A 13,418-nucleotide genomic window follows, 5' to 3' on the forward strand; every position below is an offset into this window, starting at 1 on the left:
CCGAGACTAAGTGCTGCAGTGTTCCGGGGGGGTTAAAGTGCTGGGAGAGCGGTCACAGACTTCTCCCGGCACTTTAACCCCCAGAACACTGCAATCAAACATGATCGCATCGTTACGGGGCCGGCACAGGGGCTGACAGCCCCTCTGCCTTTGGATTGGTGACCCCGTGGCATGACCCGATCGCTGTTGTGGTAACCCAATGTCGTCATGACGACATCCGGGTTACCAGAGCTGAGAAATTTCCGGTCATATGCGGTGCATGTCAGGAAGTCTTTCAGGTTACTATATAGAAACTGCAGCGTTGACAGCTTCTTTAGCATGCAGATCTGCATGCTATAGAAGCGAACAGCCTGCACAAAATGTGTCCCATAGTGGGACAAAGTGTAAGGGTATGTGCACACGTTGCAGAAAATTTCTGCACAAAAACCTGAATCCCTTCCCAGAAACCGCACCTATTTTTCCGCGGCGGTTTTTGCGCGTTTTTGATGCGTTTTTTACCGCAGCGGTTTCTAAAAGCATGGGAGAAGCCTAAACCGTGGAAAAAAACGCAAAATTAATGTGCATGCTGCTGTTTTTACCGCGATGCGTTTTTTTCGCGGTAAAAAACGCATCAATGTGCACACAAAGTGCAAAATGCATAGAAATGACTGTGCAGCTTATATTTAGCGGTTTTATAGTGAAAACCGCGGTAAAAACCGCTAAAAAAAACGCTGTGTGTGAACACAGCCTAAAAGTAAGAATTAAATTAAAAAAATTTTTAAATAATTGTAAAAATATTTTAAAAAAATAATGAAAAAATTATTCCATCCATAAATAAACATTTGAATTTAAATTAAAAAATCTAAATAATAAAAGTACACATATACTACCGTTCGAAAGTTTAGGGTCACTTAGAAATTTCCTTATTTTTGAAAGAAAAGCACAGTTTTTTCTAATGAAGCTAACATTAAATCAGAAATACACTCTATACATTGTTAATGTGGTAAATGAGTATTCTAGCTGCAAACGTCTGGTTGGTAATGCAATATCTTCATAGGTGTATAGAGGCCCATTTCCAAGAACCATCCAACCACCCATTTCAACCACCATTTCCATTCCATTTCCATTTCCAACCACCCATTTCCATAACCAGTGTTATGGTACTTTGTGTTTGCTAACTTTGTAAGAAGGCTAATGGATGGTTGGAATACCCTTGAAAACCCTTGTGCAAGTATGTAAACACAGCTGAAAACCGTTTGGCTGATTAGAGAAGCTATAAACCTGACCTTCCTTTGAGCTAGTTGAGAATCTGGATCATTACATTTGTTGGTTCCATTAAAGTCTCAAAATGGCCAGAAAAAAATAACTTTCATGTGAAACTTGACAGTCTATAATTGTTTTTGGATATGAAAGCTATTCCATGCTAGAGATTGCCAAGAAACTGAAGATTTCCTACAAAGGTGTGTACTACTCCCTTCAGAGGAGAGCACAAGCAAGCTCTAACCAGAGTAGAAGGAGAAATGGGAGGCCCCGCTGCACAACTGTTCAACAAGACAAGTACATTAGAGTCTGTAGTTTAATATATCAAGGCCTCACAGGTCCTCAACTGGCAGCTTCATTAAATAGTACACGCAAAATGCCAGTGTCAACGTCTACAGTGAAGAGGCGACTTCGGGATGCTGGCCCTCAGAACAGAGTGGCAAAGAAAAAGCCATATCTGAGACTGGCTAATAAAAGGAAAAGATTGATATGGGCAAAAGAACACAGACATTGGACAGAGGATGATTGGAAAAAAGTGTTATGGACAGACGAATCCAAATTTGAGGTGTTTAGATCACACAGAAGAACATTTGTGAGATGCAGAACAACTGAAAAGATGGAAGAGTGCCTGATGCCGTCTGTCAAGCATGGTGGAGGTAATGTGATGATCTGGGGTTGCTTTCGTGCTGGTAAAGTGGGAGATATGTACAAGGTTAAAGATTTTGAATAAGGAAGACTATCACTCCATTTTGCAACGCCATACCCTGTGGACAGCGCTTAATTGGAGCCAATTTCATCCTACAACAGGACAATGACCCAAAGCACATCTCCAAATTATACAACAATTATTTAGGGAAGAAGCAGGCAGCTGGTATTCTATCTGTAATGGAGTGGCCAGCGCAGTCACTAGATCTCAACCCCATTGAGCTGTTGTGGGAGCAGCTTGACCGTATGGTACACAAAAAGTGCCCATCAAGCCAAACCAACTTGTGATATGGAGTGAAATTTCTCCTGATTGCCTCAGCAAATTAACTACTAGAATGCCAAAGGTCTGCAATGCTGTAATTGCTGCAAAGGGAGCATTCTTTGATGAAAGGAAAGTTTGAAGGAGAAAATTATTATTTCAAATAAAAATCTTTTTTTCGAACCTTATCATTGTCTGGAGTAGATTCTCAATTCATTTGTGAACTCATTTGATTAATAAAAGTATGAGTTTTCATGGAAAAACACAATTGTCTTGGTGACCCTAAACTTTCGAATAGTAGTGTATTTAGCATCGCTGTGTCAGTAACAACCAGACCTATAAAACTGTCCCATTGGTTAACCCTTTTGGTGAACACCATAAAAAAAGCCAAGAAAACAATGCTTTATCATATCGACGAACAAAAAGTGGAATAACTCGCTGTCATGAAAACTCTCACCACACACAGCACCTATATCACATTCGCAGGGAGACTTATTTTAGTTATCCCACAGCTGCCACAAAATGTGATGAAAAACAGCTAGTCTATCGACCTATCAATTTACTTCAGGTTGCTTATTTTAGGTATCCCACTGCTGCCAATGTGTCACGAACTGCAGGGATTTATGTATATCCCACTTTCCAGTTCCGCTTTGGAACTTGTAGCGCGTCGGCTCCCCCCTTACCCTCAGGTCAGTCAGGGAACTGCAAATAGGATAATTAGTCACCGGACAGGCCTGCTTGGATATGTACTGGCTATTAGGCACCCTGCAGCGAGGGAATTATAGCTGCTCCTATCATGCTGGAGAAAACACTTATGGCTTTCATATCACACAGGAAAGCAATCTCTGAGACACTTATCTCCCCTCATGTATGACACCTGTGACGCTGCCTCATATTTTCCCCCTCTGCCTAAAGCCGGGGGCTTTAGCACCTTGAGACACCAAACAGGGAGTTCGGGAGAGGTCATCTGCATTCCCATGTGAATTCCCGGGCCTATTTTCTACATGGAATTTGAAATCCTGGAGGTCTAAGAACCACCTAGTCACCTGGGCATTCTTACCCTTTTTCTCCCTTAACCATCTTAGAGAAGCATGATCAGACACAAGTTTGAACCTCCGGCCTAGTAGATAGTACCTCAATGTATCGACGGCCCATTTTATGGCCAGACAATCCTTCTTGACGATGGCGTAGTTTTTCTTCCGGCTCAAATACAGGATTGGATGTTCTTCACCATTTACTACTTGAGACAGCACTGCTCCCAAGCCAACTTCTGATGCATCCGTCTGGACCACAAACTCTTTGTTGAAATCTGGTGCCACCAGAACCGGATGTTTACACATAGCTCTCTTTAGTCCCTGGAACGCTATCTGTGTGTCATAAGCCCATTTAACTATCGTTTATTTGGTGCCTTTAAGAAGATCTGTCAATTGCGCAGCTATCATAGCGAATTTCGGAATGAATCACCAATAGTACCCCACAATTCCAAGAAACGCTCTCACTTGCTTCTTGGAAAGTGGATGCGGCCACTCTTGCATCACCTCGATCTTGTTGATTTGTGGCTTAATTTCACCTCTCCCAACAACATAGCCTAGGTACTTGGCCTCTTCCTTCCCTATAGCACATTTTTTCCGATTTATTGTGAACTCCACATTCATCAAAGCATCCAGAACCGCCTGCGCTTTCAGTAGATGACTAGCCCAGTCAGGGCTAATGACCACTGTCATCTATGTACACTGCGGCATACTTATCCGGAGCCAGGAGCCGATCCATCGCCCTCTGGAAGGTGGCCGGGGCCTCCTGCAGACCGAAAGGCATCCTGGTGTATTGAAGGCTGTCTTCTCCTTGGCACTGTGGGACATGGGGATCTGCCAAAAGCCCTTCGTCAGGTCCAGGGTTGTAATATACCTTGCGGGTCCAAGTCTCTCAATGAGCTCATTCACCCGAGGCTAAGGGTAAGCATTAAAACTAGAGACTTCATTCAGCTTGTGGTTGTCATTGCAGAACTGCCACTCAGTCAGGCTTTGGTACAAGGACGATAGGACTTGACCATCTACTTTTTGACTTCTCGGTCACCCTGAGCTCTAGCATATCACTTCTCTCCGTGCTTACAGAATTCTATAGGGCTTGAGGGCCCTTACGTGCGGTTCTGTCAACACGTCATGCTCGACCACCTGCGTATGACCCGGTTTCGCGGCAACTGCTCCCGACACAATTGCCTCTGGGTCAGCATCATAGTCACTGCAATGGTGACATTGTCCACAGGAACTTTGGGACTGGCTCCCAGGGAAGGGGTGTCCAGCGATTCTCGATCTCTAAAGGGTTTTAGCAAGTTTTCATGATAGACCTGGTGCCGTTTCCTTCGCCCCGGCTGGCAATCAGGAGGACCCTACAGAGTTCTTTCATAACCTTGCTCATGAATGGGGTCCCTGGTCTGTCAGAATCTCCTTCAGCAGGCCTGTCCTAGCAAAAATAATGTCAAGTTCCTGGGCGAAAGAGTTCCTTAGGGGTACCTCTTCAGGGTATCGGGTCGCATAGTCCATTACCACTAGGATATATTGGTGCCCTCGTGCCGACTTAACTAACGGACCTACTAGGTCCATGGCAATTCACTCAAACGAGATCTCTATTACTGGTAACGGGACTAGATGACATTGGAAGTGCGCAGAGGGAGTGGTTATCTGGTAGGTGGGGCAGGACCTACAATAATTCCAGATCTCCCGATAACAATCCCAGCCAATAGAACGTCTGCGGTATTCTCTCCTGCGTTTTCTCCACCCCGAGATGTCCCCCCAAAACATGCGAATAGGCCATGTCTGGAACCCTCCGTCGATAGGGACCTGGAACCAACAGCTGCTCCACTATTTCATCTTCCCTCCGTATAGTCACTCTATACAGCAATTCACTATTGACTGCAAAGTGTGGGTACCTGGGGTCAGCCCCCAGCTTTTCAGCAAACCCCTCAATCACAGTCACATTTTCAAAGGCCCCTTTTTATGGTAAGATCCCGCATTTGAGCAGTTACCAAAATTTTCACCAGAAACCCCCACCTCAGGAAGCTCGGCCTCTCTGATCACCCATTCATCCTCAAAACTGGCTAGGACACACAAGGGGGAACTCCTGAATCTCCAACTGCAATGGGGATTCATCAGGGTTGAGCTGGCTCCTGCCTGAAACACTGGACACCCCTGCTTTTCCCTACAAGTCCCAGAACAGTCTGAAGTCCCATCCGATTATGACTGGGTGCAGCAAGTCTGACTACCCCGACCTTATGGAACTCCGTACCATGACTTGTTTTAATCATCACTCTGGCAAGAGGGTAGTCTTTGACATCCCCGTGGATACAGCGGATGCCCACGTTTCCCTGTGATCAACTGGTGGGGAAGTGTGACCCTTATCAGGGTCACCAAGCTCTGAGTCCCAAGAGTCCTGACACCAGTACACCATGTTTACAATCACGGGACATAACTGCGGCCCTTCTCTGGGCTGATAGTCCACACTGCAGGCTGGGTAAGCATAAAATGATCAGCGCCTGCCCAGGCTGCAATCCATCTACTCGGTACATATAGGACAACGGGATGCTATGTGTCCAGGACCCTGACAACGCCAGCAGATCAGGTCATTAGAAGCAGCCTTTGGTAACCCCTCAGCGGCTCCTTGAGACCTTGTACTCCCCCCAGTGGTGGATATGTTACCCCTTTTTTGGGACTCGGACTCCCGCTGGGAATCCCAGTATAGAGATGTACCTTCCCCTGGCTTCCTCAGGGACCTCTCTACATGGTACCTTTCTACGAGGCCCAGCAGGTCATCCACATTCTGGGGGGTCTTCTTGGACAACCCAGGTCTGAACCTGTCTGGGGGGGGGAGAGTGAATAAAATGGTCCATAACGTCCCGCTTAACTATTTGGGCTGGAGTGAAGGACTCCGGCTGCAGCCATTTATGGGCCAAATGCAACAAGTCAAACATTTGTGAGCGGGGGAGGTTTGTCACCACAATATGCCCAGTGATGAACCCTTTGGGCTCTGACAGACATTGTGACTCCTGAGCGTGCCAGTATCTTCATTTTCAAATTGGCATATTCCCAGGCATCCTGCAAGGCCAAGTCAAAATAGGCTTTTTGGGGTTCACCTGTCAGATAAGGGGCCAGCACCTCCGTCCACTGCTCCGGGGGCAGCCTCTCCCTCTCTGCAGCCCGTTCAAAAACAGTCAAGAACACCTCTATATCATCCCCTGGGGTCATCTTTTGCATGGCTCGCCTTACCGCTTTCCGGACGCAGGAGTCTTCACCTTGACATGGGGGAGTGGCGGATTCTCTGCTGCGGACCTCTCCCATCAGGAGTAACATCTCTGTTGCATTAAGAGCTTATTTGTCTCTTGTTGCTGCTGCTGCTTGCTCAGGATCAGGTGTTTGAGTAGCTCTTCCATTTTGTTCGACCGCTATTCCATCTCCGTAGCTGCATTAACCCAGGACATATGATTTGTCCAAAGCTGCTACACGTGTTCCTGGAACGTTGCCCTCATTCTCCACCTCATGTGAGGGGTTGACAGGCTTAGCTGCTCCTCGAGGTAGACTCAGGCACACGGGTGGTTAAAGTCTCTTGGTGGTTTATTGCCTCAAAAACCAAAAACAAAATGGTAATAGAAAAATACAGCCTGTCCTGCTCAAATGAAAGTAAACCGTTCATGCACAGTCCTGCCCAGGTCCTCTGGGACAAAACCCACACTGCAGCTCTCGCAGGAGCTAACAATCCAGAGGTTTGCTTCCTCCACACACATGGACAGAACACAGAAAAAAAAAACTGACTGAACATTTATTTCCCCTCCAGCCACACCCTGGAGGTGGAGATATGGTGGGTAGGCGTCCCGCCCATCTCTGACCTACCCACCATGAAAGCCATGCCCATATAGCAACCGGATTGATCTCAGCACATATTATGCTGGAGAAAACACTTATGGCTTTCACATCACACAGGAAAGCAATCTTTGTGACACATATCTCCCCTCATTTACGACACCAGTGACCCTGTCACAAGCGTAAGCTCAATAGCGGAGCTGTGTTACACAGCAATCACCCATGTATCACTGCCTCAATTTACAGTGGGGGGAAAAAAGTATTTAGTCAGCCACCAATTGTGCGAGTTCTCCCACTTAAAAAGATGAGAGGCCTGTAATTGACATCATAGGTAGACAACTATGAGAGTCAAAATGAGAAAACAAATCCAGAAAATCACCTTGTCTGATTTTGGCATGATTTTTTTTTCAAATTATAGTGGAATATAAGTATTCGGTCACCTAAAAACCTGCAAGATTTCTGGCTCTAACAGACCTATAACTTCTTCTTTATGAAGCTCCTCTGTCCTCCACTCATTACCTGTAGTAATGGTACCTGTTTGACCTTATCAGTATAAAACGCACCTGTCCACAACCTCAAACAGTCACACTCCAAGCTCCACTATGGTGAAGACCGAAGAGCTGTCTAAGGACACCAGAAATAAAATTGTAGCCCTGCACCAGGCTGGGAAGACTGAACCTGCAATAGGCAAGCAGCCTGGTGTGATGGAATGAACTGTGGGAGCAATAATAAGAAAATGGAAGACATACAAGACCACTGATAATCTCCCTTGATTTGGGGCTCCACGCAAGATCTCACCCCGTGGAGTCAAAATGATCACAATAACGGTGAGCAAAAATCCCAGAACCACACGGGGGGACCTAGCGAATGACCTGCATAGAGCTGGCACCACCGTGACAAAGATTACCATCAGTAACACATTACGCCGCCAGGGACTCAGACCCTGCAGTGCCAGAAGTGTCCCCCTGCTTAAGCCAGTACATGCCCAGGCCTGTCTGAAGTTTGCTAGAGAGCATTTGGACTATCTAGAAGAGTATTGGAAGAATGTGATATGGCCTGATGAAACCAAAGTAGAACTGTTTGGTACAAACACTTGTCATGTTTGGAGGAGACAGAATGCTGAGTTGCATCCAAAGAACACCATACCTAATGTGAAGCATGGGTGTGGCAACATCATGCTTTGGGATTGTTTCTCTGCAAAGGGTCCAGGACGTCTGATCCATGTTTATGAATGAATGAAAATGAATGGGGCCATGTATCACCTTTATCAGCAAGGGCATTGAAGATGAAACGTGGATGGATCTTTCAGCATAAGGATCCAAAGCACTCCCCCAGGGCAACGAAGGAGTGGCTTCGTAAGAAGCATATAAAGGTCCTGGAGTGGCCTAGCCAGTCTCCAGATTTGAATCCCATAGAAAACCCTTGCAGGAGTTTGAAACTCCATATTGCCTAGTGACTGGCCCAAAACATCACTTCTCTAGGGGAGATATGCATGGAGGAATGGACTAACATACCACCAACAGTGTGTGCCAACCTTGTGAAGACTTACAGAAAACTTTTGACCTCTGTCATTGTCAACAAAGGATATATAGCAAAATATTCAGAGGAACTTTTGTTAATAACAAATACTTATTTTCCACCATAATTTGCAAAATAAATCTTGCCAAATCAGACAAGGTGATTTTCTGGATTTGCTTTCTTATTTTGATTTTCATAGATGTCGTCTACCAGTGATGTCAGTTACAGGCCTCTCTCATCTTTTTAAGTGGGAGAGCTTGCACAATTGATGGCTGACTAAATATTTTCCCCACTGTGTGTGTATATATACAGTTGTGGCCAAAAGTATTGACACCCCTGCAATTCTGTCAGATAATACTCAATTTCTTCCTGAAAATGATTGCAAACACAAATTCTTTGGTATTATCTTCATTTAATTTGTCTTAAATGAAAAAACACAAAAAGAATTTGTCCTAAAGCCAAATTGGATATAATTCCACACCAAACATAAAAAAGGTGGACAAAAGTATTGGCACTGTTCGAAAAATCATGTGATGCTTCTCTAATTTGTGTAATTAACAGCACCTGTAACTTACCTGTGGCACCTAACAGGTGTTGGCAATAACTAAATCACACTTGCAGCCAGTTGACATGGATTAAAGTCGACTCAACCTCTGTCCTGTCTCCTTGTGTGTACCACATTGAGCATGGAGAAAAGAAAGAAGACCAAAGTACTGTCTGAGGGCTTGAGAAACCAAATTGTGAGGAAGCATGAGCAATCTCAAGGCTACAAGTCCATCTCCAATTACCTGAATGTTCCTGTGTCTACCGTGCGCAGTGTCATCAAGAAGTTTAAAGCCCATGGCACTGTGGCTAACCTCCCTAGATGTGGACGGAAAAGAATAATTGACAAGAGATTTCAACGCAAGATTGTGCGGATGTTGGATAAAGAACCTCGACTAACATCCAAACAAGTTCAAGCTGCCCTGCAGTCCGAGGGTACAACAGTGTCAACCAGTACTGTCCGTCGGCGTCTGAATGAAAAGGGACTGTATGGTAGGAGACCCAGGAAGACCCCACTTCTTACCCCGAGACATAAAAAAGCCAGGCTGGAGTTTGCCAAAACCTACCTGAAAAAGCCTAAAACGTTTTGGAAGAATGTTCTCTGGTCAGATGAGACAAAAGTAGAGCTTTTTGGGCAAAGGCATCAACATAGAGTTTACAGGAGAAAAAAAGAGGCATTCAAAGAAAAGAACACGGTCCCTACAGTCAAACATGGTGGGGGTTCCCTGATGTTTTGGGGTTGCTTTGCTTCCTTTGGCACTGGACTGCTTGACCGTGTGCATGGCATTATGAAGTCTGAAGACTACCAACAAATTTTGCAGCATAATGTAGGGCCCAGTGTGAGAAAGCTGGGTCTCCCTCAGAAGTCATGGGTCTTCCAGCAGGAAAATGACCCAAAACACACTTCAAAAAGCACTAGAAAATGGTTTGAGAGAAAGCACTGGAGACTTCTAAGGTGGCCAGCAATGAGTCCAGACCTGAATCCCATAGAACACCTGTGGAGAGATCTAAAAATGGCAGTTTGGAGAAGGCACCCTTCAAATATCAGGGACCTGGAGCAGTTTGCCAAAGAAGAATGGTCTAAAATTCCAACAGAGCATTGTAAGAAACTCATTGATGGTTACCGGAAGCGGTTGGTCGCAGTTATTTTGGCTAAAGGTTGTGCAACCAAGTATTAGGCTGAGGGTGCCAATACTTTGTCTGGCCCATTTTTGGAGGTTTGTGTGAAATGATCAATGTTTTGCTTTTTGCTTCATTCTCTTTTGTGTTTTTTAATTTAAGACAAATTAAATGAAGATAATACCAAAGAATTTGTGTTTGTAATAATTTTCAGGAAGAAACTGAGTATCTGACAGAATTGCAGGGGTGTTAATACTTTTGTCCACAACTGTATGTATAATATATAGTACAGACCAAAAGTCTGGACAAACCTTCTCATTCAAAGGGTTTTCTTAATTTTCATGACTCTGAAAATTGTAGATTCACTCTGAAGGCATCAAAACTATGAATTAACACATGTGGAATTATATAATTAACAAAAAAGTGGGAAACAACTGAAAATATGTCTTATATTCTAGGTTCTTCAAAGTAGCCACCTTTTGCTTTGATTACTGCTTTGCACACTCTTGGCATTCTCTTGATGAACTTCAAGAGGTAGTCACCGGAAATGGTGTTCCAACAGCCTTGAAGGAGTTTCCAGAGATGCATAGCACTTGTTGGCCCTTTTGCCTTCACTCTGCGGTTCAGCTCACCCCAAACCATCTCGATTGGGTTCAGGTCTGGTGACTGTGGAGGCCAGGTCATCTGGCGTAGCACCCAATCACTCTCCTTGGTCAAAAAGCCCTTACACAGCCTGGAGGTGTATTTGGGGGTCATTGTCCTGTTGAAAAATAAATGATGGTCCAACTAAACGAAAACCGGATGGAATAGCATGACGCTGCAAGATGCTGTGGTAGCCATGCTGGTTCAGTATGCCTTCAATGTTGAATAAATCCCGAACAGTGTCACCAGCAAAGCACCCCCACACCATCACATCTCCTCCTCCATGCTTCACGGTGGGAACCAGGCATGTAGAGTCCATCTGTTCACCTTTTCTGCGTCGCACAAAGACACAGTGGTTGGAACCAAAGATCTCAAATTTGGACTCCTCAGACCAAAGCACAGATTTACACTGGTCTAATGTCCATTCCCTGTGTTCTTTAGCCCAAACAAGTCTCATCTGCTTGTTGCCTGTCCTTAGCAGTGGTTTCCTAGTAGCTATTTTACCATGAAGGCCTGCTGCACAAAGTCTCCTCTTAACATTTGTTGTAGAGATGTGTCTGCTGCTATAACTCTGTGTGGCATTGACCTGGTCTATAATCTGAGCTGCTGTTAACCTGCAATTTCTGAGGCTGGTGACTCGGATGAACTTATCCTCCGCAGCAGAGGTGACTCTTGGTCTTCCTTTTCTGGGGCGGTCCTCATGTGATCCAGTTTCTTTGTAGCGCTTGATGGTTTTTGCCACTGCACTTGGGGACACATTCAAAGTTTTCCCAATTTTTCAGACTGACTGACCTTCATTTCTTAAAGTAATGATGGCCACTCGTTTTTCTTTACTTAGCTGCTTTTTTCATGCCATAATACAAATTCTAACAGTCTCTTCAGTAGGACTATCAGCTGTGCATCCACCAGACTTCTGCACAACACAACTGATGTTCCCAACACCATTTATAAGGCAAGAAATCCCACTTATTAAACCTGACAGGGCACACCTGTGAAGTGAAAACCATTTCCGGTGACTACATCTAGAAGCTCATCAAGAGAATGCCAAGAGTGTGCGAAGCAGTAATCAAGCAAAAGCTGGCTACTTTGAAGAACCTAGACTATAAGACATACAGTATTATCCGTTGTTTCACACTTTTTTAATTATATAATTCCACGTGTTAATTCATAGTTTTGATGCCTTCAGAGTGAAGCTACAATTTTCATAGTCTTGAAAATAGAGAAAACTCTTTGAGAAGGTGTGTCCAAACTTTTGGTCTGTACTGTATATATTTTCTCTCAAAATCTGTAGTAACCCGCTCTATACAAATCCACAGTTCTTGCCCGATTTGGGTGAAATTTGGCATGCCTCCTCTCCACCCACAGGAGCAGAATACTGTGCATGTTACATCTCGCTAGCATCCCCCCGTCATGAGATTGGGACCCCCCCGAAGTTCGGCCCTATACATTTAATGGAGAAATGTGAAGGTGAAAGTAAAAGTGCTGAGGGGAAAACAGTTGTGACTGACAGGGACGGATTATAGCGCCGCTGCTAAAGGGGCCGCACCACCACACACAAACATTTTACAATCTTCATACAAACATCACACAGACAGCACACATACACCAACCCACAAACACCAGACCACTCTAGACACACACAACACAAATGTCACCCCACAAATACCACAACACCACCCCATAAATACCACATGCAGACCACACACGCAAGGACCACACACGCATGCAAACACGCGCATGCGGATGCACATGGACGAACATTACGGAGCAGCAATATTGGTCAGGTGAAAAATGTCTCATAGTAAGATTGTCATTATTGCTTACTAGACAGGGAGCTTTCAACACTGAAGCTGCTGAGGTAAAGTGAAAGCTGATCTCTGATTGGTTGTTATGGGCAACTAGACAAGTCTGCCTTTGAGGCGGTTTTCATTACTGAGATGTGAGCTCTTTCAGGTCATAGTAATACTGTGTGAGGGCTGCTCTGTATTTGCCATTCATCCTTTTACATCTCTTATCAGTGTCAGGTGAATACTAAAGGGTCATAATACTAAGGACTTTTTTAAAATGCCGCCCAAAAAACAACTATTTATTGGGCAAGTTCATCCAAAAGCTAAGAAAGCAAAATTGTGTCAGAGATGAGACAAGTGAACAATGAGTCGCGGCTTGAAAAGAAACAGATGAGACAGGCTAAATGTAAGGCAGCTGAGACATCAGAGCAACGGGAATGTCGTCTTCACAAGAATCGGATAAGGCAGGCTGAAACTTGCAAAATAATTGTTTGGGATGAATTTACCATAGCGCATAAGAAACGGTCGAGGCCCTTGATCGCACCTTGAAAGATCTGCGGGGAACTGATTGTTTAATGGGGGGAATTGTAATTTTTGCAGGTGACTTCTGCCAGACATTACCTGTTCTTAAGGGAGCAACACCAGCGGATGAGCTGAATGCCTGTCTAAAATCTTATCTGTGGATACATGTTCAGAAGCAAACTCTTACTACTAATATGTGGGTTCATTTGATGGGAAATACAACTGAGGACAAAC

At 44.7% G+C, this 13,418-nt stretch overlaps 1 protein-coding gene across 1 annotated transcript in view; it reads left to right on the plus strand.

Annotated features, from left to right (window-relative positions):
* ATP10D (ATPase phospholipid transporting 10D (putative)) overlaps nucleotides 1–13,418 on the plus strand; it is a 214,967-nt gene that overhangs the window by 111,104 nt on the left and 90,445 nt on the right. The window lies entirely within an intron of this gene.

Source organism: Dendrobates tinctorius, unplaced genomic scaffold (genome assembly GCF_039654945.1).
Source record: "Dendrobates tinctorius isolate UK_male_01 unplaced genomic scaffold, ASM3965494v1 ptg000079l, whole genome shotgun sequence".
NCBI classification, from domain to species: domain Eukaryota; kingdom Metazoa; phylum Chordata; class Amphibia; order Anura; family Dendrobatidae; genus Dendrobates; species Dendrobates tinctorius.